This window comes from Protopterus annectens, chromosome 5.part1, assembly GCF_019279795.1.
Source record: "Protopterus annectens isolate FY-2018-M chromosome 5.part1, PAN1.0, whole genome shotgun sequence".
NCBI classification, from domain to species: domain Eukaryota; kingdom Metazoa; phylum Chordata; order Ceratodontiformes; family Protopteridae; genus Protopterus; species Protopterus annectens.
In genome coordinates, this window is record NC_056736.1 from 389,233,581 (window position 1) to 389,258,716 (window position 25,136).

Below are 25,136 nucleotides of genomic sequence, written 5' to 3' on the forward strand. Positions count from 1 at the left end.
GAGTCCATGTCGGCGGAGGACAAACAGCTGTACTCCACCCATATGGCCACTCTTAGGTCCATTTCCAATACCTCTATGCGGCTACTATCCCATGCCACGGAGGGAGCCGCTAGAGCCAGCGGAGCAGGCCTCGTCATGAGGCGTCAGGCCTGGCTCCGACATTGTGATTTCGTGTAACCCTTTAAGGCGTCGTTCGCAAATGCCCCTTTTGATGGTCCTACCCTATTTGGGAAGACCCATTTGCGACACCTTGGTCCAGAGCGAAAAGGACGGGAAGACGTCTGCCGTCTGAGTCCACCTCCAGGAACCAAGGGACAGAAGATGTGGTTCCAGAAGTCGCAACAGTCCCAGTCCGCTCAGGATCCCCAGTCCTTCCGCGGCAGAGGAGGACAGGGAGGATGCCGCCCTAGAGGCAGAGGGGGCCCAAAGAACTTTGGGTCCAGAGCACCCTTCTCTGACCGGCCCACGCAGCAGCCCTGAGGGGTTGCCCGACTGCTCCACTCTGGAGGCAGTCGGGGAACGTTTCTCGAGGCACCCGGCAGCTTGGGAGTCCATCACAGCAGACCGCTGGGTGCTTTGCATCATATCCAGAGGTTACCAGATTCCTTTCTCTTACCCCCCTCTCTTGCCCAAGCACCTCCCCAATGTCCCACCCGATCAGAGGGAGGCCGCAGCTGCGGAAATTCAGCAGCTCCTAGAAAAAAGAGCCATCCAACACGTACCCCCAGACCAACTCTAATCAGGTTATTACTCCAGGTTTTTTTTGGTGCCAAAAAAGACGGGGGACTTGAGGCCAGTCCACGATCTCTCCCTCCTGAACCTGTCAGTAACCAAAGAGAAGTTCCAGATGGTCACTCTTCAGTCCATTTTCCCCTTTTACGGGAGAATGATTGGATGTGATCTATAGACCTCAAGGATGCGTACTACCACATTTTCATGGACAGACGATCCAGGAGGTTTCTCCGCTTCCGGCTAGGAGCCAGTCATTACCAATTCAGGGCTCTCCCCTTTGGTCTCACCTCAGCCCCCAGGGTGTTCACCAAAGTGTTAGCAGTGATAGCGGCCCACCTGAGGCTCCAGGGATTTCAGGTTTTTCTGTATCTGGACGACTGGCTCCTGACCGCCCCGACAAGGCATCTACTCTGCACAGCCAGGAACTATTTTCTTCGCATTGCTCCCTGGCTAGGGATCACAATAAATATGGACAAATCTTCTCACCCCGACTCGGATCATAGATTTTATTGGGGCCAGGTTAAACATAATCAATCTTGTAGCCTTCTTAACCCCAGAACGACTTCGAACCCTGAGGCTTCATGTGCGGGCCATCCTTCTATCTTCAGCTCCTCTTATGGAATTGGTCCTGAGGGCTCTAGGCTCAATGGCAGCGGCAATCAACTTATTGCCAATGGCACGTCTGAACATACGGGTCTTGCAATGGACCCTCCAAGTCCAGTGGTCTTTTCGTCACTACCCTCTGAGTCATCCCATTCCCCTCAGCAGGGCTTGCGAGAGGGCTTTCGTATGGTGGCTGCAATCTCTGGACCTCCACATGGGACGCCCCTTCTCTATGGCCCCTTTCCTTGCCACAGTGACCACAGATGCCTCTCGCCTCGGGTGGGGGGGGGGGCACTCTTTGGGCAGGACTGTCCAAGGCACGTGGAACAACATGGAGACCTCTTTGCATATCAATTTCCTAGAGATGAGGGCAGTGCTGTTAGCGTTGCAAGCACTTCAGGACCTTCTTCCTGTAGGGACGATTGCGATCCAGACGGACAACATGTCGGTTGTCTGGTACATCAACAAACAGGGGGGAACCAGGTCTTACCCACTCTGTCGAGAGGCCATGAGAGTGTGGGAATGGGCGATCTCCACCAACAGTTTTCTCATTGCAACGCACATTCTGGGATGGTCCAACATCCTGGCAGACTCAGTCATAGGTTCATACTAGGCTATCTGCCCTGAGGCAATTGTAAGCCTAGCCCGATTCTGTATGGCTTACCCCACCCCTTGATTTGAGTATACTGTGCCCTTTTTAAGGTTTAGTTTACTGTGCCTCTGTCCAATAGTGACACGGGAGTAATCCTTGGGACAAACCTATGATCCCCCATCCACTTATCGAGATTCTTCTTGAAGAGATTCAGTGAGGTGCTCTGCCTCACATGAACTGGAATTCTATTCCAGAGCGAAGGGAGCCTCTGGGTTATGAACCTGTCCCCTACAGCAAGTTCTATTTATTTCTGTGCTGAGGTTCAAGTCCCTCGCGCGTGTGGCTCTAAGGGATTTAGATTTACTGAGGTGGAGCATGTCCATTAATTCTGGATTTCACATAGCTTTGTATGTCAGGCATAGATCGCCTCGAAGTAGGCGGTATGCAACTGAGTAGAGCTGGAGTTTTTTTAACTGAGCAGCATATGGCATCTGTTTGAGACCCTTGATCCTCTTGGTGAGATACTTTTGGGGTCTTTCTAATTGCTGCAGGTGTCTGGTAAAGTACATCCCAAAAGGGGCATTGTATTCTATGATGGGCCTGATGAGGGATGAATAAAGGGGCACGATTACCTCTCTTGATCTAGATGTGAAACCCTTCGTGATGAGGTGGGCTATGTAGAAGGTCTTTCTAACCACTTTGGCAATGTGGTTTTCAAAGGAGAGATTGCTATCAACTTGGGTCCCCAGGTCCCTAATAACTTTCTCTGTACTTAATGGGTTTCCGCCTGTGTGGTAATTTGTGGGCACATTGTTTTTGCCAAAGGGTATGACTATACATTTTTTGGCATTTAGCTTTAAACCATGGCGCTGGCACCAGTTATCTGTCTCTCTGAGACCTTTTTGAAGGATGTTTGTGTCAGCTGGAGAGTTGATTATGGCGCCCAGTTTGCAGTCGTCTGCAAACTTGGTGAGCCATAGTCCTCCCACGTTTGCCTGTACCTCGGAAAAGTATATACCGAACAAGAGTTTTCCCAGGACAGAACCCTGTGGGACGCCACTTGTGACTGGTTTCGAGTCTGACATGGCTCCAGCACCTCTTGCTCTGTGGGTTCTGTCTTTGAGCCAGTTTGCGACCCATCTTGTGACATAGGGGTTTATATTTAAGCTGGATAGCTTATCTATGATGCCCGAGTGGGGTATTGTGTCAAATGCCTTTGCAAGGTCCAGATAGGCTGTGTGGACTACCTTCCCTTCATCTATGGCTTTGGTGACTGTTTCGAAGAAGTCAACCAGGTTCAAAAGGCAGGATCTGCCCTTGACAAAGCTGAACTGGGTAGGATCTAGTGTCTGTAGGTCCCCAATGTCTTTGTTTATGAGCTCCATGATGATCCTCTCCATAGCCTTGCAGACTAAGCTAGTCAGGCTTATAGGGCGATAGTTTCCAGGGTCCGTAGAGGCTCCACCTTTGTGGAATGGGACCACTGTTGCTGTATGCCATTCTGTGGGCACATATCCTGTAGTGAGGCTGAGATTGTATAGCTGTTTTATTTAAGGGATTAGTTCCTCTTGGAGTTCATGTAGGACGCAACCTGGGGCGCCATCTGGTCCCATGGAAGCAGTGTTTTTTGCTTTGGAGAGGGCAGCCTTCACCTGAGCATCAGAGATGTTTGGGAGGCAGCCCTCTGCTGGGATAGATACTTGCTCTTTTGGAGGGGAGGGGGTGGAGAAGTTTGCACTGAACTTGTCTGCCAGGATATTGGCGATGTCTGTCTGTGGGTTCAGTGTATTTTTTGTCGTTTAGAATCAACTCAGAACAAGTCTGGGAGTTGCATCCCAGGTTTCTAACATAACTGAAAAAAGCCTTATGATTGTCTTTGGTGTCCTGTGCAATTTTTCTCTCGAAGCTGGCCTTGGAGGATTTTATGAGGGATCGTAATTTTTTGCTAGTACTGATCAGAGATGCCTTCCCTATTAGGGATTTTGCTCTATCATGTAGTAGCTTCCTCCTCCTGTTGTACAGTTTATTTATGGCAGGGGTCCACCAGACTGGACGCCTGCCTTTGGATGATTGGGTCTTGGTTTTGTTTGGGCTAGCATGATCCATGCATTCCTGGAGATGTCGGTAGAATGCGTTTATATAGGATTCTGCAGTTTGGGCTGTAGTTTCCACTGGCCCTGGGGCCTTGAAGGATTCCACTTCAGTTTTGAGAAGTTCGCTTTTGAGAAGTTTTTCACTGTGGTTTTCTGGGCTGGGGGTGGGGTTGGGATGTGGACATCCAGTGAAATTAATATATGGTCTGATCTTACCAATGAGGGATATACTTCTGGTGTGGAGCATAGAGTCCCCATGTTGGTAATGATCAGGTCTAGTATGTTGTCCCCTCTTGTGGGAGTGGTGACTAGTTGTTCCCATAGTATTTGAGTTTATAATTTCCAGGAACCTTTGGGCTAAGGTGCTGGGGCTTGAGTAGTGCTCCCAGTCAATGTTTGGGTAGTTGAAGTCACCCAATATAATGGTGTTCGGAGAGATCTTCATGTTCTCCAATGTTTTCAGGAAAGCCGAGTGGGATTCCTGACTTTGAGAGGGTGGTCTGTAGGATGCTATAAACTGAAAAGCAGTCTTGCCCACTGTTAGTTGCACATGGATGATCTCCGATACTTCGTGCAATGCCACTAACCTGGAGGTGTGGATATCCTTGATAAATATGGAAACTCCCCCTCCTTTTGTGGTTCGGTCCGGGTTTTGGGGCCGAAAAGCATGATATGAGGTATAGCCTGGTAGTGCTGGGGTGCTCTCTGGTGCCTTGAACCAGGTTTCTGTCACTGCACAGATATCGATGTTCTCCATACTGAGGAGAGCTTCGAGTGCGTGCATCTTGAGGTTAAGACTTCTGGCGTTTAGCAGCATTACCCCTAGTTTCTTGTTCCTTGTGCTGTCTATGGGGGTGGGTTTGACTTTTGAGCCTTGCCTAAAAAAGGCACTATGGGAGTGGCAAGAGCCTTTGCCAATATCTGAAAGCCCAGTGGTGACGGGTGCAAGCCATCCCTAGAGAAGCAACATGGCTTGTCGAGCATGTCATCCCAGGCTGACAGACACTGAATCCCCTTTGAATGACACCAAAATTTTAGCCAATTGTTAAAATCGATCATTTTGTCTTTGTACTGTGGCATCATTCTAGGTGAGGGTAAGATGCTGCTCAAGGTCAGGGTCATACCAGCCTAGGCTATACATGATCAGAGAGCTCCTCTGTCTCTTTTCATGTAGTCCAGGGAGGTACGTCTCGGGTAATTCACACCAGCATGTACAATGACTGAGTCATATTTGTATTTGCTTTGGAGTGACCTGAGTGCTTACGTTATGTGGCGGATCCTAGCACCCGACAGGCAGTTCACCGTGACCTTCTCTTTATTCAGCCTGGTAAGCGGGACGTCAGTGCGTCTGACAATAGAGTCACCTATTACAAGAGTCGCACCATCCTTTCCCCTTACGAGTGGTCTCTCAATCCGCAGGTAGCGAATCAGATTTTTGCCAAGTAGGGGCAGCCCTGTTGCGATCTTTTCGCCTCTCCTTCAAACACCAAATGCAACAGCTATTTCGCTTTAATTCCCCAAGTCGGGGAATCCCCGAGAGACGCTCTGGTGCATGCTTGGCCCTCCCGGTCTGCTTTACGCTTATCCACCTCTTCCCCTGATGCTAAAGTTTCTGCAGAAAGCCAGTCGGTTGGGGAGCAGGATTATCCTCATTGCCCCATTCTGGCCTCATCAAACCTGGTTTCCTTACCTTTGGTCTCATCTGGTGAATCCTCCTTGGATTCTAGATCCCCTCCTGGATCTGATTTCCCCCCCTCTGGGTCTCCCAACCCCGAACCTGGTCAGTCTCAAGCTCACAGCTTGGCTGCTCCTGTTCCACTCGTAGCTAGGACTCCCGGCATCTCTTCCCCAGTCAAAGCCATTCTAGTAGCAGCCCACAAGCCTTCTACTAGGAAGATTTACAGTAGCAAATGGAAACGTTTCTCGATTTGGGCGGAACGTCAAAACTTGGATCCCTTCACAGCTCCCTTACCTGCTGTATTAGACTTCTTATCAGGACTGTTTCACCAGGGGGCTAGCTGTTCCACCGTCAAGGTTCAACTAGCAGCTATCTCTCACTACCATGTCGGACATGATCTGCGTCCTTTAATCACTTCAAAACTGTGCAAGACCTTTCTGAAGGGCACCTTCCTGCTCAGACCTCCGGTAAAGGAAGTGGTACCTCCGTGGGATTTGACATTAGTGCTTCAGGCCTTGACAGCTTCCCCCTTTGAGCCTGCAGCTTCAGTGGATCTCAAGTATTTGTCTTGGAAGACGGCCTTTCTCGTCGCCATCACTTCGGCTAGAAGAGTTTCTGAAATTCAAGCCCTTTGTGTGAAACCCCCGTATCTAACCTTTCACAAGGATAGAGTTTACCTCAGGACCAGTCCCTCTTTTCTCCCTAAGGTTGCTTCCGAGTCAAATATCAATCAGTCCATTAACCTGCCAGTTTTCTTTCCCAATTATCAGAACAAAGGGGAATCCAAACTACACCTTTTGGATGTGCATAGACGACTTCGATTTTATGTTCACAGGATATCTGGTTATAGGCAATCCGACCAGTTTGTCTCCTTTGCCAAAGTGAATTTGGGTAAATCGGTATCTAAAGTCACATTGTCTCGATGGATCTTGCAATGTATTCTTTTGGCTTATGAAAGTTCTGGTAGGCCCGCATCTCAGGGAGTCCGTGCCCACTCTACCCGATCTATGTCCACCTCTGCTGCTTTTAGATCCAGGGTATCTTTAGATGATATTTGTTCGGCTGCCACTTGGGCCTCATCTCATACCTTTATCAACCATTATAAACTGGATATTATCTCCAGAGGGAGAGCATCCTTTGGCTCTGCAGTGCTCCGGAACATCCTTCCATGATGGCCGCCCAAGGTTTAGGTAGCTGGGGACTCTGTCCCATAGTTTGCTACACAGATGAAGTTAGCTACTTCAGAGTAAGAAGTTATGTACTCACCATAACGTTCCATCTGAGTAGATAAACTTCATTTGTCAGCAACCGTCCCCCCCCCCCTCCTTCCCCCTGACCTTTGATTGTTCACATTTGTTGTCTTCAGAGATGGTCTTTGATATTGATCTATCTTTAGCAGTTGCTGTTTTAGGGGCAAACTTGATCTGAGGTCAGTCGGGGTTGGCAGGGATTTATGGGTAGGGGGAGGAGCTAGGAGCTCGGATCTAAGCTGTTGAAAACTGCCGGTTGGGATCCGAAGTCGGATCCGATACCCATAGGTTGCTGACAAATGAAGTTTATCTACTCAGATGGAACGTTATGGTGAGTACATAACTTCTTATTTCCGCGTGGACTCGACCTATTCGCGTAAGGCAAATGGTGTTTAATACACCCCAACTTGAAATAACTTCAGCTGTCTAGATGATATTGGAAAGGACATGCAGCAGGTGTTGATGTAAGCAACAAAACCTGCTACTAAAAATCATGTTGGCAGATGGGGTGAAAGATTTTTTAGGTAATGAAAAAAAAAAGAACCAGGACCCTTTTAAGGCTAGTATTTCTCTGGTTTTACAATGTGTGGTAAGGTACATTTGTTGGCCATTTCTCCATGTCTGCCCATGGATCCTCCCCTTTCAATGCTTTCCCATGTTAAAATGTTTTTGAAAAAGGTTGTTAATAATTCCAATTGCTGCAGTGCCCTTCAAGCTATGTGGGTTGTGTCTTGTTCAGTACTATAGATAATTTGATGGACCCTACACATGGAATAAAGCATTTCGGAACTGCCTATCAGTAGTACAGAGGGCAATCCTGGGGTAAATTTTCTGATCTGAAGTAGGAGATTAATTTGTCTGCAACCTGTGGTTTATGGATCCGATATCGGATCCGAACCGGCATGGTTTTCCAGCTATGGATCCGAGCTCTCAGCTCCTCCCCTCACCCATAATGCCCTGCTCTCCCTACATGACCTCAGATCTAGTTTGCCGCGCTGGTGACCAGATTGGTTTCTTAGAGCTCTACAGCTAAGTGTCTATTGCTGCTATTTTAGTGTTAAATTTAAGGTTTTTTCAGACAGTTTTGTGTGAAAGTTATAGGTTTCCCTTATTAGTAACTTAAAGTTGTTTAGTTTTATTAACTTTTATAACTTTTAGTTTCCCTCCCCTCGCTGGTGCGTAGTGTGTGTTTGGGCCTGTGTTTGTTTGACTAGTTAGCTTTTACTTTTTAGTCTAAAGTAAAATCTAGTGTCCTTAGGATGTCTGAACCACCTAAGGCTGTTTTTTCGAAGTGCTCCGAGTGTGGCCATAAGCTTTCCCCTGCTGATGGCCACACTGGTGCTGATGCCTTGGGGTTGAACACCTCACTTCTGGATGTTCCATTTGTGCAGGGTTCAACCCCAGGGCATTGAAGGAGCGGAGGTCGAAGCTGGTCCTGGCGGGACTTTTGCCCCCGGACTCGGCTCTGGCTACCGCTCCTTCGGGGGGTACAGTGTCTACGGTTCCCTCCTCTCCATGCTCCCCCTCCTCCACCTGGGACTCAACCTCCCTCTAGTGGTTTGGAGGAGAGGGAAGCTAGAAAGAAGGACCGGAGGGAGAAGCACCATAAGCGGTGGGCCGAGACCTCTGTTTCGGCCCCGCCTGCCAAGCGGGCTTCTCCTCCGGCCTCCTTGTCTGCTGGTTCTCCCCCTCCTCGGCTCCGGTCTCCTGTGTGCTTTTCACCGGGACCTGAGGAGGAGGAGACCCGATCTCCGTCGAGGCTATCGAGGAGGCACTCAAGGCCTACCTCGGTAGCCTCGTCGAGATCTACGTACAGTTTATCTGATGCTGATCTGGACCGGATGATGAGAAGGTTCATCCAGGCCCAGATGCAGATGGGAGTGCTCTTGCCTCCCCCCCCCTCTGGGGGGGAGCTCGACCCCTTTCTTTAAACCTATAGCTCCTTCTCCGACCCGCTACCCGGGTTCGGAGCAGTTGGAGCCGATCAGCTTCGGAGCCGGGGGTGGGTCGGCGCCGATAGTACTAGGTACTTCGGATCCGACCCTGCCCTCGAGTGCTTCGGATCCGACCTCTCGGAGCCTGGATCCGAGCTTCGGATCCGGGGGGGATCAGTGCTCCTTCCGTGTCTGAGCGCACTGTCCCCTCGGATCAGAGTGCTTCGGCGCCGGCTCCGATCCACTTTTCGGATCCTAGGGGGAGCCGATTATCGGATCCTCCTTTGGTCGAGGTTGGCTCCCCCTCTGCTTTTGATGTAGTGGAGAGGGCCCTGTTGAGGGTTTCCGGACCCCCGGCACTTGCTTCGGCTCCGTCCCACGCTCCATCTGCACTGGGCCAGGCTTCCAATATCCGGCCACTGGGACAGCCCGCTCCTTTGCCCCAAGTTGTTCCTTTGGAACATGTCACAGCTTGCGAGGAGTCCTCTGACAGCCCCCCGGAGGATGCCCCTCACAAGCATACGTGCAAAAGGAGGCACATAGACTCCCCCGAGTCTCTCACTGAAGACACGGATTTGGAGGAAGGGGAAGGCTCCCCAAGATCACCCCCGGAGGATGTCTCCTTTGGAGACATCATGGAAATGCTTCGCATAAGGGGGGGGGTGGTCTGCCCCCAAGTCTTCCTCGGACGAGTCCGTGTTCTTGGAGGCATTTGAAGCGGGCCCGTCTACTTCTTGGGTGTCCCCTCCTGCCGACCCTCTGGTGGACCTGATTACCACCAGGGCGTGGAAGGAACCGGACACCGTGGAGCCAATTCCAAAAAGGCCTGACCGTATACTCAGTCCCCCGGCTGACCGTGCCCACTGGAGTAAGGGGCCTCCGGTAGATGCCATGTTGACGGTGGCAGCCACCAAGAGGGAACTTGCTCAGGAGAGCCCCTCAGTCCATCCCCCGAGCAAGGAGTCTTGGATGATGGACCGCTTGGGGAAGCGGATGTTTAGTTCAGCGACCTTTTCAGTGAGGGCGCTGAACTACCTGGCACGTGATTAGGATGCAGCGCGATCTTATCAAGGAATACGCTGCATCCCCCCCCCCAGATTCCATGTCTGAGGAGGACAAATTGTTGCACTCCACCCGTATGGCCACTCTCAGGTCCGTGACTAATACCTCTATGCGGTTACTGTCCCATGCTACGGAAGGTGCCGCTAGAGCCGCAGGGGCAGGCCTAGTTACTAGACGTCAGGCCTGGCTCCGTCATTGCGATTTCACGGAGCCCTTCAAGGCGTCATTTGCGAACGCTCCCTTCGATGGTTCTGCCCTCTTTGGCAAAACTGTTCGTGATACTTTGACCCAGAGCGAAAAGGACGGGAAGACGCTGTCTGCCGTCGGAATCCGCTTCTCTGTGCCCCAGAGGCCCTATTCTAGGAACCAAAAGGGCCAGAAGATGATGTGGTTTCGGAAGTCGCAGCAATCCCAACCTGCTCCGGACAACCAGTCCTTCCTTGGCAGAGGACAGGGAGGACGCCACCCCAGGGGCAGAGGGGGCTCCCAGGAACTTCGGGTCCAGAGAACCCTTCTCTGAACGGCGCGCACAGCAGCCCTGAAGGGTTGCCCGGCTGCTCCACTCTGGAGACAGTCGGGGGACGTTTTTCGAAGCACCTAGCGGCATGGGAGTCCATAACATCAGACCGCTGGGTCCTCCGCATCATATCCAGAGGATACCGCATCCCATTTCATCACATGCCAAAATTGAAGTCCCTCCCCGACGTTCCACCCGGTCAGTGGGAGGCCGCTTTGGCAGAAATTGGCCATCTGCTAAAGAAAAGAGCCATCCAGCCCGTCCCCCCAGACCAGATCGGATCAGGGTTCTACTCCAGGTTCTTTTTAGTGCCAAAAAAGACGGGGGATCTAAGACCAATATTAGACCTTTCACTCTTGAACCTGGTAGTTCCCAAGGAGAAGTTCCGAATGGTTACATTACAGTCTATTCTCCCCCTTCTGGGAGAAAATCACTGGATGTGCTCTATAGACCTCAAGGATGCGTACTACCATATACTAATGGACAGGCACTCCAGGAGGTTTCTCCGCTTCCGGCTGGGAGCCAGTCACTACCAATTCCGGGTCCTTCCCTTTGGTCTCACCACAGCCCCCAGGGTGTTCACCAAGGTATTAGCAGTGGTAGCAGCCCACCTGAGGCTTCAGGGGGTGCAGGTCTTCCCTTACCTGGATGACTGGCTTCTCACCGCTCCAACAAGGCATCTACTGTTATTGGCGCGAGATTCCTTTCTCCATCTAGCTCCCCGTCTGGGCATCACAATAAATACAGAAAAATCCGACCTAGCCCCTACGCAGTTCATAGATTTTATAGGTGCCAGGTTAGACCCGAGACGGTTAAGAGCCTTCCTCACTGCGGACAGAATTCAGAATCTGCAGCTCCAGGTGCGGGCCATTCTCCACTCCAGCTCAGTTCCGGCGGAGTTGGTCCTGAGGGCTCTAGGGTCCATGGCAGCAGTGATAGCTCTTCTTCCTCTCGCCAGGTTCAATATGCGCGTCCTTCAATGGACACTCCTAGTTCAGTGGTCTTATCTTGCTCTTCCTATGCATCATCCCATTGCGATCAGCAAGGCTTGCAAGCGGTCCCTCCTGTGGTGGCTCCACTCTCCAGATCTCCACGGAGGCCGCCCCTTTTGTGCTTCTCCCCCTCTCGCCACGGTGACCACGGACGCCTCCCGCCTCGGGTGGGGGGGGGGTATTTTGCAGGCCGGACGGTCCAAGGCACGTGGAACGATTCATAGACCTTATTGCATATCAACGTTCTAGAGATGAGAGCAGTGCTCTTAGCGTTGCAAGCACTACAGGCCTTTCTTCCCTTGGGAACTATTGCGATTCAGTCGGACAACATGTCTGTCGTCTGGTATATCAACAAACAGGGAGGAACCAGGTCTTACCCTCTTTGTCGAGAAGCCATGAGAGTGTGGGAATGGGCAATCTCCACCAACCGCTTTCTCATCGCAACGCATATTCCGGGTCGGTCCAACATCCTTGCGGACAAACTCAAGTCGCACCATTCTCTCCCCTTACGAGTGGTCTCCCAATGCTCAGGTAGCGAAACGCATCTTCGCACGGTGGGGAACTCCTTGTTGCGATCTTTTTGCGTCTCCCTCAAACACCAAGTGCGACAGTTTTTTCGCTCTAATACCTCCTCCCGGAGATACCCCAAGAGACGCTCTGGTGCATGCTTGGCCACCCGGTCTTCTTTATGCTTACCCCCCTTTGCCTCTGATGCTCCAAGTTCTTCAGAAAGCCTCTCGGTTGGGGTGCAGAATGATTCTCATTGCCCCATTCTGGCCTCGACAGATCTGGTTCCCTTTCCTAAGGTCTCACTCAGTGAATCCTCCTTGGATTCTAGATCCCATCCCGGATCTGATATCTCACCCATCCCATCTATCAACCCCGAATCTGGACAACCTGAAGCTGACTGCTTGGCTGCTCCAGTTCCACTCCTGATCAGGACTCCCGGTATTTCGTCTCCAGTTAAGGCCATCCTGGTGGCGGCTCATAAACCATCTACCAGGAAAGTTTACCGCAGTAAGTGGAAACGATTCTCCATTTGGGCGGAGCGGCAAGGTCTAGACCCCTTCACAGTTCCCCTTCCTCTGGTGCTTGACTTTCTAACCACTCTTTTTAATGATGGTGCCAGCAGTTCCCCGGTCAAAGTGTAACTTGCGGCAATTTCTCACTATCATATTGGTCAAGACTCCAGTCCACTGATGTCTGCCAAATTGTGTAAGATTTTCCTAAAAGGTACTTTTCTCCTCAGACCCCCTGTAAAGCAAGTGGTTCCTCCTTGGGACCTTTCTCTGGTCCTTCAGGCCTTGACCGCTCCCCCCTTCGAACCTGCGGCTACGGTAGATCTGAAATTTTTATCTTTCAAGACGGCCTTTTTAGTAGCCATTACCTCGGCCAAGAGAGTTTTAGAACTTCAAGCCTTATCCGTCAAGCCTCCTTACTTGGTCTTTGATCCGGACCGTGTATACCTCAGGACCAACCCGTCCTTTCTTCCTAAGGTAGCTTCTGAAGCAAATATTAATCAATCCATTAACCTTCCTGTTTTCTTTCCTAAATATCAAAACAAAGGTGAATACAAGCTACATTCCTTAGATGTTCACAGGCAACTTAGATTTTATCTGAACAGGACAGCTGGTCATAGGCAATCCGACCAGTTGTTTATTTCCTTTGCTAAATTCAATTTGGGTAAACCAATTTCCAAAGTCTCCTTATCACGCTGGATTTCGCAGTGCATCTTATTGGCTTATCAAGCTTCTGGAAGGCCCGCACCGGAGGGAGTACATGCCCATTCAACCCGGTCAGTTTCTACTTCAGCGGCCTTTAAAGATAGGATTCCTCTGGATGATATTTGTTCAGCAGCCACTTGGGCTTCATCTCATACCTTTATCTCCCAGTACAAGTTGGATATTACATCTAGAGGTAGAGCATCCTTTGGCTCCGGGTGCTCGGAATATCCTTCCATGATGGCCGCCCAAGATTCAGGTAGCTGGGGACTCTGTCCCACAGGTTGCAGACAAATGAATCTCCTACTTCAGATTTAGAAGTTATGTACTCACCATAACGTTCCATCTGAGTAGGTGTATTCATTTGTCTGCAACCATCCCGCCCTCCTATCCCCCTGGCCTTGTCAGTTTCCTGCATATTATGTGTTACCCTTTTTAGGGTATTTCTATTGTTGGCAAACTCGATCTGAGGTCATGTAGGGAGAGCAGGGCATTATGGGTGAGGGGAGGAGCTGAGAGCTCGGATCCATAGCTGGAAAACCATGCCGGTTCGGATCCGATATCGGATCCATAACCCACAGGTTGCAGACAAATGAATACACCTACTCAGATGGAACGTTAGGTGAGTTCATAACTTCTAATTTCCCATCCATAGATCTAAGTTGCGCTTAAATATAGACAGGAATGAACTTTGTTTTATGTGAATGGGGTGCCTGTTCCATGGCAGCATTATCTTCTGTGAGTTATATCTATCCTTCCAAATAGTTCTGTGGATGTTGCAGAAGGAACTAGGATCCAAAGACTGAATTTCTGATGCCATTTAACTTGCTGTTGTGCAGTAAATCCATCAGTAATTGGTTGGAGGATGCCTTGTATGCCAGACATATAGGGCACCTCCTAACAGTCTATAGGATTCTGAGTATATTGCCAGGGCCTTTGAGTCTGTCCATCTAGGAAATGTTTAGGCCTTGTATCCTTTCAGTAAGGTTTATTGTAAGGAAGTGTTTTATTTGGGCAGTGATGTCTTTGCAGTTTTAGTGCTTGTGCTCCCTTTGTGAGAACTTACCTGCCATTTTTTCTGTTGGACTGAGATTTATGGGAATGTGTTTTGTGACAGATTATAGTGTGCTGTTTATGCATTGCTTTGTTTAGGGGTCTGTATATTTGTGTGCAAGTTCATGTGCTGCTTGTGAGCATTACTTGACTACTTAGCTGGAACAAGTTGGTCGGAAGGTAAGTTTAACACATCTGAAGCAGCCTCCTTGGTAAACATCATGGATGCTTACTTGCTCCTGCTGACCTGACTTCAGCTGTTCATAGACCTCTGCTGGCTGAGTGTCAGTTGATGGTGGGTGACTCTGCAATAGCTAGTAGTTGTTCTTCAGACCTACCTGTTTGTCTTCTGTAGTGTAGTCATTTCATCCACATTCTCTTCACTTTTTCCAGTATCCGAACCAGACATGGAAAAAAACACCTTTTCTTGGTCAGGGAAACACACTGGGATGCTGCTTCATGTAGCTGAGGAAAGAGACCTCTTCATTTGTCAGAAGTATCTTCTCCGAGTCCGTCATCGTTTATCTGTAAAGGCAAAAAAGAAAGTAAAATACAAAAGCCTTTTAAATGCTGCCTGTCTGAAAAGATAATTTTCTTACTTTAGCTAATAATGTGTTACGTGCTGAATACTTAACCTGAAAGAGGTTAGTAGCAACATTCTTAAGGAAGATATCAGACGATTGAAGTGGGGGGACAGAGTAGCTTCTCCTGTAGATTCATAAGCCCATTTCCCTGATTCAGAGTAAACTTGGTTTACACAACCTCCTTTGGCATTTTCATTTTCTGAGACTGTAGCCAGGTTGAGTGAGGTGTTTTTTTATAGGAGTAAATGTTCCCCCTAAATTGAGAAGATGCATTGGAAGTGGATATGCCTCTTTCTGTTCCCACTCCTCCATTAGTGCCAACCCTGGAAGATGCATTTAATGCTGCCTTTAGCAACGCTAATTTGTAATTATTTCCTCCAAAAAGCTATGCCACTGAGCCTGCTTTTCGCTCGGAAGTGGGCAAAATACGCAAATTAACGGGCCAATTAAGTCAGCTTATCTATCTTCTTTTGCCCTTGGGACAAGGGTTAAAAACTATTGTAACTGGAAACAGAGACGTCATCCCGGGAGGCAGAGATCATCACGAGCCTCCTTTGGTGGAACGTGAAAATGATTTAGTCCATCAGCACGAGGGCGGAAGCAGTATTCCATCTACTGATTTTCTCAGGACGCCACTTGTCATGCGAGCTTCCAGCAACGGTTTGGATAAACCGCCTGCCTTGGGTCACGAACGTTCAACACCTTTTTCATTCCAGGACTGGTTTCAGGGCAAGCCCAATTTCAATTTTTACGAAGATAGCTCTAGTTCCACAGATGATAACAGGACTTTTTCGGACTCCTTGGCAGCACTACAGGCATTGTTACACAGGTACAGAAGTTTACAACTGGATAACATGTACCTAAATGAATGCCTTAAACGGATTGTACCTAAAGGACTCCATTTGTTCAAATACCCTGATAAATGTCATAGTTGGCAGTGACTTTTACAAAGAATTGGTTAGGGCATTTGATAACTGTGGACTTGAAATCGTACAAGCTATTATTAATAGAAATGAAAAAGAAATTGTAAAACTGCACAAGGATATAAATAGATATAACCAAGTTGTGGTTAATGATTTATTGTTCAATGTTGAATCTGAAAAGAAAAAAATATTATAATATCAGAACACAGGTTGATAAAAAATGTGAAGAAATTCTTCAAAGAAAATATAAAAAGCTTAGCAGGGACATTAAGGAATATCAGGAGGGGTGCCAGTACTCTGCACCTCCACCTATACGTTTTGGTAAAAACCGACATTACAATCCCCAAAAATTTTTTGAATCTATGTCCAGGGGTGAAGAATATGAGGACACCGAAGTTATGGATTTAGGTCCAGAACCATTACCTAGGACGTCTGGGAGAATACGCAAACAGCGTAATCAACAGTATAATAATCATTTTTCCCCGATACATCAGTCATACGGGGGGGGGGGGGGGGCAACAGGAATGTGAACCTGAACAGGAATCAGAATTGGCACAGGGAATTTTAGGCACTACGGGAAAAACAGATGGTAATAATTCTTGTGTCCATACTAGAGCAGGTTATCAAATATACAATTACAGTGACCTCGTAGTAACTGATACATTTTTTGACTTGTTTACAAAAGGTTTTAAATATGTACCACAAAGGAATAGAAACATTACCAATGTTATACTAGATCTTAAAATGTTTATAAGAAAATTAAATTTGGAAAACTTGCTGTGTCCAAATAAACAGGCTGACTCCGCTTTACCTTATAGGTCTAGCACATTCAACCCTCCTTTACACCCCCAGCTAAGAAATTTGGAAAATAGAATGGAACAACAAATACTAGAAAAAATAGATTTTCTGCCAATCTGACTACAGAAGAAAATACTTAGCTTTTTGAACTGAGCCATAATTTAAACATCAGGGTTATGGAACCAGATAAGGGGGGTGGTACTGTCCTTATGGACAAGATTACGTATGAGAGCAAAATGTTTGCAGTACTAAATGACTATTCACAATATACTCCTGTTTCTATTAATGAAATACATATTTCATATAAAAAAATAGACTTGGCTATTAAGGATATGTTTGATGAAGGAGTTATTGATTACAGTGTGTATAGCTATTTAGAAAGCAAGAGTCCTAGGGTCCCTTGTATATTTGGGGTACCCAAGATTCATAAGGACATTATGGACACATGGACACACCCTTAAGGCCTATTGTTGCTGCTCGGGGATCAAAGATTGCACCCCTTTCAAAATTTCTGGATTGGAAATTCAAAACTTTGTGGCCTAGGGAATCATATTTACTCAAGGATTCATGGGAATTCTTGAGCAAAATTACACCTGAGTTTTATGTACCCAATTTACGGTTTCTCACAATTGATGTAGTTGACCTTTTTTCCGTTATACCTCATGAAACGGGTTTATTATGGCTAGAAGAAGCATTGAGGGAATGCCCTAAGGCCAGTGAGAATGATATTATTCTTATTTTACAACTGGCAGATTTAGTACTACATAATTTTATCTATTTTTCAGGAGAATATTACAAACAGGCCTCTGGAGTGGCTATGGGTGCCAATTGTGCACCCACTTATGCTGATATTATCTTATCGATTTGGGAGAAGAAATTTGTTATGAATAGTGGATATAAGAGTAACTGGATATTTTATTCAAGGTTTCTGGATGATATTTGTATCTTTTGGACAGGTTCTAATGATACAATTGTGGATTTTATGGAATACTTAAACTCCACTACAAATTTTTTGAATTTCACCTATCAAGTGCATTTAGGGAACGGTACAGTATCTAGATGTGTCCCTTAGTGTCCGGCAAGAAGGTTTCAGATCTAACATCTATAGGAAACCTATGTTTTCCAACAGTTATATCCATTATAATAGTTCACATCCAGGATATCAAAAAAGAGGGATTGTTAAGGGTCAGTTTGTCAGGACATCCCGTATGACCTCTGATGACTCAGACTATCATTGTGAATGTTCCAGACTTACTGGGATGTTTCAGGAAAGGGGTTACCCTGTAGACTTCATTGACAATATTTGTTCAGAAGTCCAGGAAGGTAGAAATGATAAATATCGACCAGTCTTAGGTATCAGGCAATTGGAAAAAACTTCAGGGTCTGCTTATTCCCAGACAGAATTCAATCAAGCTTTTATTACTGATTATAGTGCCAGTTCAGGCACTATTCGAAGTATTATTTTACATGAATGGAATATTTTCAGGGACATCACAGACCTTAGTAATTTACAAGGAAAGAGCGTCAAGATGGTATATCGTAAAGGGAATAACATCAAAAATTTGTTAGAACATGAACCCAATATTAATGCCTTTAGTAATAGAAGTAGGGGTACATATAGATGTGGCACATGTTCACAATGTAAATATATTTCCCATACAGATCAAATACTTCTTGTAGCTAGAAATAAGGTGATAAAGTCTACACAGTTTTCCAATTGCAACAGTCAGAGAGTCATATACTTGGCAACTTGTTTAGAATGTCCGGCATTCTATGTGGGCAAAACCGAAAGATGCCTTAAGAGGCGAATCTATGAACATTTTTATGAAATACAGAAGGAAAATGTTAAAAATGCCCTTTATAGACATCTTTCGGTTTGCCCTATGGCTAGATATGAATTTTTTTGTCCTTGAGACATTGACTAAAGATAATCGAGGTGGTCCCTGGGAGACCAAGTTAGAGCACAGGGAAACAAACTGGCAGATTTTATTAGAAGCCAATAAGGCTCCAGGTCTTAATCTTATATCAATAGTGCCTTTGCTTAAATTAAAAGCTGGTAAAGTATAATTTATTAATTCATTTGTGTTTAAATGAAATTCTTTTTGAATATTACATATTTATATATTGATATATATTTTTCAAAAAAACATATGTACATACAGTTTTGATGAAAAACTTTTTATTACATTTCCTTATTTGTGGTCAGGGAATGGTATTTTAAAAAATCTTTTTGATACATTTTTTAAGATGTTTTATCTTAATGTTTCTTTAAGAGATTTTAATTCCAATAATAATTGAATGATTGTGCTATAAATTCAGTAAAGCTGTGGTTCTAAATGTATCTGATGAAGTCGAAAGTTTGTTTTGACGAAAACGTTTTATGGCAGTTTGCTTGCGTTAATAAACTCGTTGGTCATTACTTATTGGTGGTTGAGGTCTTTCCCTGCTGATATTTTATTTAGTATTGTTGGTTTTATATCAGTTTAGTATCCGTTTTTGGTGTTCAGGATGAGTGAGGTGTTTTTTTATGGGAGTAAATGTTCCCCCTAAATTGAGAAGATGCATTGGAAGTGGATATGCCCACTCTTCCATTAGTGCCAACCCTGGAAGATGCATTTAATGCTGCCTTTAGCAACACTAATTTGTAATTATTTCCTCCAAAAAGCTATGCTGTGTGTTTCTCAAACTAATAAGCATTTATTTTCCCACCTTAAACCTGACACTGCTGCCATATTTACATCTTCGCCAGCTGGGAACAAAACTTTTGTTATCCCCCATCTCTTCCCCTTGGAGCTAGAAAGGGAAAATATTTGATACATTTTGGTAAGAGAATTTTTTTCTTTTTTTATGTATAAAATTCTTAATGGTCAGACTGGTATATGGAAGATGTTCATCATGTTACCCTGCTGCAGTCATCACACTTGGGTTATCCTGTCATCAGGCGGTCCTGCAGTCGGCCGGAATTCCAAAGTCTTGGTCTGGCGTTGGTTGCTGTCGCTTCTTCCCTGAGGTCATTGCGCCAGGGATATATATATAATGCATCCGACACCATTTTCTCCAGTCTTTCTTGCTGCGCAGTGCCCGAAGCAGAAGCAGTTCGCAAGTGCCGGTCGGCCGACTCCTGAGATTTTCGAAGTCGAATTTCAGATCTGAAGTCTTCAATAAAGCTAAGTACCCCGTTGGGGAAACTTTTCTTGCCTCAGACTGATATCAGAAAAAGTTAACAATTGTATTTCTTGTGGGAAGCAAATACCTCATAATGATTTTCATTCTTACTGCATACCTTGCCTAGGCCCAGACCACGACGTCACTGGTTGTCGTTTTTGTGGTAGGTATAATAAGCATACTATAAAAAGACGCTTTGATTTCGCACGACACTACGGTAGAAAATTTAACTACACAATGCCGTCGGAGCAACCGACTATTGGCGTGCACAAAAAACGCAAAGATAAGGACAGGCAGCCTAGACCCAAGCCGGACTCCGAGGCCTCGGCTGGTCCAGTCTCCGGTTCACCGGTCTTCAGTGAGACTCCGACGCAGCCCCTGACTACCGCAGATCTGGAACCCGAGACCGCTTCGGAACTTTTGGCGGAAAGTGCTAGGCCGATGCAGCCATTTTGTTTAGCCCCTTCCTATGAGACTGCTGAAAAAGATGTCGGTGCTGCAGAAACTCCTTCGGTTTCTGAAGGCGTCTTCAGACCGACGACACTCACCATAAAAACGTACCCTAAGACTCCTATTAAACCTAAAATGACTGCACTTCAGTCTCCAGTTCAAGGCCCCATGCCTAAGAAACAGATGCTCAAAATGGCTGAAGATTTGATCTCTTTAATCAGGGGTTCCCAACCCCCACCCGACAAAAGGCCTAGACAAGAGGAAGAATATGCCTCCTCTGAATAAGTGTCTATTTCCTCAGGCTCTTCTGAGGACCAAGATTACTCCTTCTCCCCTTATGAAGATTCTGATGCTGAGGATTCTATTTGCTCAGCTTCTTCTCCTGAAGACTACTCCTTTGGGGAAACTTTACACACTATGAGGGAACATTTTCACTGGGAAGGTCAGGACTACTCTGACTCAAACAAAAGGCTCAGAGAGTTTATTTTACTTCCCCAGCACAGACCACTTGCCATCCCCCCAGTTTTAGACATTGTGGATGATGTTTACTTAGAATCCAGTTTGAACCCAGATTCTCTGCCTCCTGCTCCGGCCAAACCTGATGGATACTATAGAGTGCCTGATTCCCACAAATTTCTTTATAAAAGCCCTGTTGCTGATCCAGAGACTATCTCCCAGGGTCCCAAAGGGGCTAAGGCTTCTATGGCAAAAAAGCCTGTACCCTCTGAAAGGGACTCCAGAGCACTATACAGGTGAGGGAAAAAGGTTTACACCTCAGCCACTCTAGCTATGAGGGCACTAAATTGCCAATTCCACATGCTAAAATGTCAGCAATTTCTAATGTATCAGTTAAAACAAAAAATGAGCACACTACCTCAACAGTCTGAATTGAAAGAAATGCAGGATCTGTTGCATGCAACTGAACAGGTGGGCAAACATAATTTACAATGTGGGTTTGATTCTTTGGAGGCTTCCTGCAGCGCAGCTGTCACTGGGTCTGTTATACGTAGGCATGCTTGGTTAAAGGAACAAACTCTGCCTGATCATGTTAAAGCAAAGCTTCTAGATGCTCCCTTACAGCAGGATGTTCTTTTCGGAGTTAAAGCAGAAGACGACTTAAAGAAAATGGAGGATAAGGCAAAATCTATGCAGACAGTCAAAGATTTCCTAGAGGTACAGCCCCCTCGCTTCAGCAGAAATTGGCCAACAAAAAATTGGTCCTTTCCAGCTACTGACAGACCACTGAAGAGTAAATACAGACGTCCAAGAGGCAGAGGACAACCACAAGCCCAGTACAAACCTCGCCAATGGGGCACTGCAACAAAGAAGGGAGGAGAAGACAGGTCCCAAACTACCAGGAGGCAAGCTCAATGACTTGCACCTCATCTGGCCAAGCAACACTCTCTTGGCAGCCCCCTTGGGAGGAAAACTCGCACTTTTTTCAGACAGCTGGCACATTGTCACAAAGGACAAATGGGTTCTAGACATAATTTCACGAGGATACAGATTCCATTTTCACACCTTGCCAATGAAGAGGAATGACAGACCTGCCACAAAATCAATGGGCAGAGGCACAGAAACAAATTACAGCTCTCATGGACGAGAGCCATTCATCTGGTACCTACTCAAGAGCAAGGCCAAGGATTTTACTCGAGACTCTTTCTCGTTCCCAGAAAGGACAATGCCTGGCGACCAATTCTGGACCTTTCAATTCTAAACACCTTCTTACAAGTACCCAAATTCAAGATGCTAACACTACAGCAGCTTCTTCCCATGTTGGGCAAGAAAGCATGGCCAGTAACGGACCTCAAGGAGGCTTACCTGCATGTCCCTATCAGACAAAGTTGCAGAAGATACCTCCGTTTCATTGCAGGTTCAACCCATTACCAATTCTCTGCACTGCCCTTTGGCTTATCTACTGCGCCCAGGGTCTTCACAAAATGCCTGGCACCAGTAATTGCATACTGCATACAGAGGAATTCATATATACCCATACCTGGACGACTGCCTCATCCAAGCAGAAAGCAAGGACATCCTCTTACAACATCTGGCTTTTGTAAAACATCTAAGTTGCCTGGGGTACACAGTAAATGAAAAGAAATCAAAACTAGTACCCTCACAAAATATGACATTCCTGGGTGCCAGCTTAAATACAACGGCCCAGAAGGCTTATCTGATGCCAGACAAACAACTACAACTGACTCAATATTTCAAAACAATGGCAACAAAGACCCAACTACCTGCAAGAAAAATTCTGCAGGCCTCTGGCTTCATGGCATCTTGCATACTACTAATACCATTTGCAAAGCTGCATATGAGGAAATTACAGTGGTACCTAAAAAGCGTATGGTCTCAACACAGCCACAGCTTGGACACAATGATATCTCTCATTCCCTGCCTACAACAGGAGTTTCTATGGTGGTCACAGGCATGTCACCTCAACAAGGGTCAGCCTTTCACCTTGCCCCCAACCAGGCAAACTATGACAACAGATGCATCGGACTACGCCTGGGGGGGCACACATGGCAGGACAGTGCGTTCAAAGCGAAGAGATGCTAGCTGTACAGAATGCTCTGACAGTCTTCAAGAATCTATTACATCCAGGACAACTTACTATAAGGATGGACAACACCACAGTAATGTGGTACATAAACAAACAGGGGGGTACACACACCTACTCTCTATGCAGGCAAGCAATGACCTTGTGGAACACAGCTCTGGCTTACCAAGTTCAGTTACAAGCTCAATTCCTGCCAGGAAAAAAGAACACATTGGCAGACTACCTCAGCAGAAACATCATGGATCCCCACGAGTGGAAACTGTATCCACAAGTATTTGCAATGATGACTCAAAAATGGGGTCTTCCAGACATAGACCTGTTTGCCAGTCCTCACAACTATCAACTAACAAAATTTTGTACAAGGACACTTCACCATCAAGCTTGGAAAGTGGACGCACTCTCATTCAGTTGGAAAAACCTGACAGTATATGCCTTCCCTCCATTGCCTCTCCTCACAAAGTTTTTTCTGAAAGTCAGAAAGGAGAGACCACAACTGATACTCATAGCCTCACACTGGCCACGCCAGCACTGGTACCCACTATTGAGGAATATGGCCCAGGGCCCACCTTGGATTTTACCACAAATTGCCCATTTGGTCACAGCAAAACAATCAGATTCTTCACAGCCAGCTCAAAACCTCAAATCTGGCTGCATGGCAAATCACCTAAGCATCCAGCCAGCTCTTCTTTCCCAAGCAGTTATGGATGTTATTCTGGAAGCTAGGAGGCCCAGCGCCAGGAAGGCCTATTCAGATAAATGGAAAAGGTTTTGTGCCTGGAACCAAGCTAAAGGCTAAAACACACTTCAGCCTCACATGCCTCAGATTCTACAGTATTTAACTGAGATGTTACGCAAAGGACTTTCTTTTTCTTCCATTAAAATCCATGTATCAGCTGTTTCAGCCCACTACAACACGGATCCCTCCTTATTTTTGCATCCACTTCTAAGGCAGTTCCTCAGAGGGGCAAAAAACATTAGGCCCCCCAGGAAGAGAGCACCTACACCAACATGGGACCTCAATTTTGTTTTGGAAAAACTTACGCTACCTCCCTTTGAACCCGCTTTCTCTGCAGATCTACAGTTCCTATCATGGAAGACTGCCCTGCTGCTAGCAGTAACTTCAGCTAGAAGAGTCTCAGAGCTGCAGGCACTAATGGCAGTGGGACCTTTCCTCATTTTCCATCAAGACAGTTTCTCTACGAACTAATCCTTCCTTCATGCCTAAGGTTGGTTTCCAGTGTGGCTTTAAATCAAACCATCCACTTACCCACCTTCTTCCCAAATCCACAGAACAAAGGAGAAAGACTCCTGCATTCCTTGGACATTCACAGGCAACTTCGTTACTTGGATAAAACTAAGGCTTTCAGAAAATCTGACCAGCTCTTTGTATCCTATGCTACAGCTTCACAAGGGAAGGCTATATCAAAGCAAGCCATTTCCAAATGGATAGGACATTGCATTCGTTTTTGCTATACCCATCATGGAAAACCAGTTCCTGCTATTATTAGGCCCCACTCTAAAAGGGCAACAACTACATCTACAGCCTTCCTCAGGGGGGTTCCAACAAAGGAGATTTTGGAAGCTGCAACATGGAGTTCAGTACACACCTTTACCAAACACCATCACTTACCACTCTAAGACTAGGGCTGGCTTCGCCACTGCAGTTCTACAGGGCCTTCTAGCCTCCTCTAACCCTCTGTAACTCCTCCACCCATCCTTAGCTTTGGGATTCTACCCAAGTGTGATGACTGCAGCAGGGTAACACTATGAACATAGTACAGTTTTGTACCTACCATAAATGTAGATGTTCAAGTGTACACCCTGCTGCAGTCCAGGTTACCCTCCCTCCATCCCCTCTGATCTGACTGGCTAAATCTCTACAATACCTTCCTGATTTATTTGCTTATAGCTGGAGGGATTTTGTGTTTGTGCAAAAATTACATAATTTGGTACTAATTACTGACCACCTTTTTGGGGGCACCCGACATCTGGGGCAAGAAAAACTGAAGAAAATGGCGTTGGATGCATTATATATACCCCTGGCGCACTGACGTCAGGGAAGAAGCGACAGCATCTGACGCCGGACCAAGACTTTTGAATTCCGACCGACTGCGGGACCTCCTGACGACAGGATGACCTGTGTGTGATGACTGCAGCAGGGTGTACACTTGAACATCTACATTTATGGTAGGTACAAAACTGTACTTTTTGTGCTGTTTCATTCAGTTTACGAGAATTCACCACCACACTTTGCTCCTATCTGAAAACTGTTGTTTCTAACCCTTATCTGCCACTTTGAGAAGATATGTTTAGGTATGTTATCACAAATTGTCTGCCAAGGTAAAGTTTGAAAGTTTCAATTCAGCTTTAGATAAGGATGTTTTTATTTGAGCCATGTGCTGCTCAGGTCCGCAAAGAATTTGAGAGCA

At 46.5% G+C, this 25,136-nt stretch overlaps 1 protein-coding gene across 1 annotated transcript in view; it reads left to right on the top strand.

Moving 5' to 3' along the window:
- LOC122803170 (gamma-taxilin-like) overlaps positions 1 to 25,136 on the top strand; it is a gene marked incomplete at its 5' end in the record, with an annotated part of 754,895 nt that overhangs the window by 369,118 nt on the left and 360,641 nt on the right. The gene's annotated exons all lie outside the window — the stretch shown is intronic.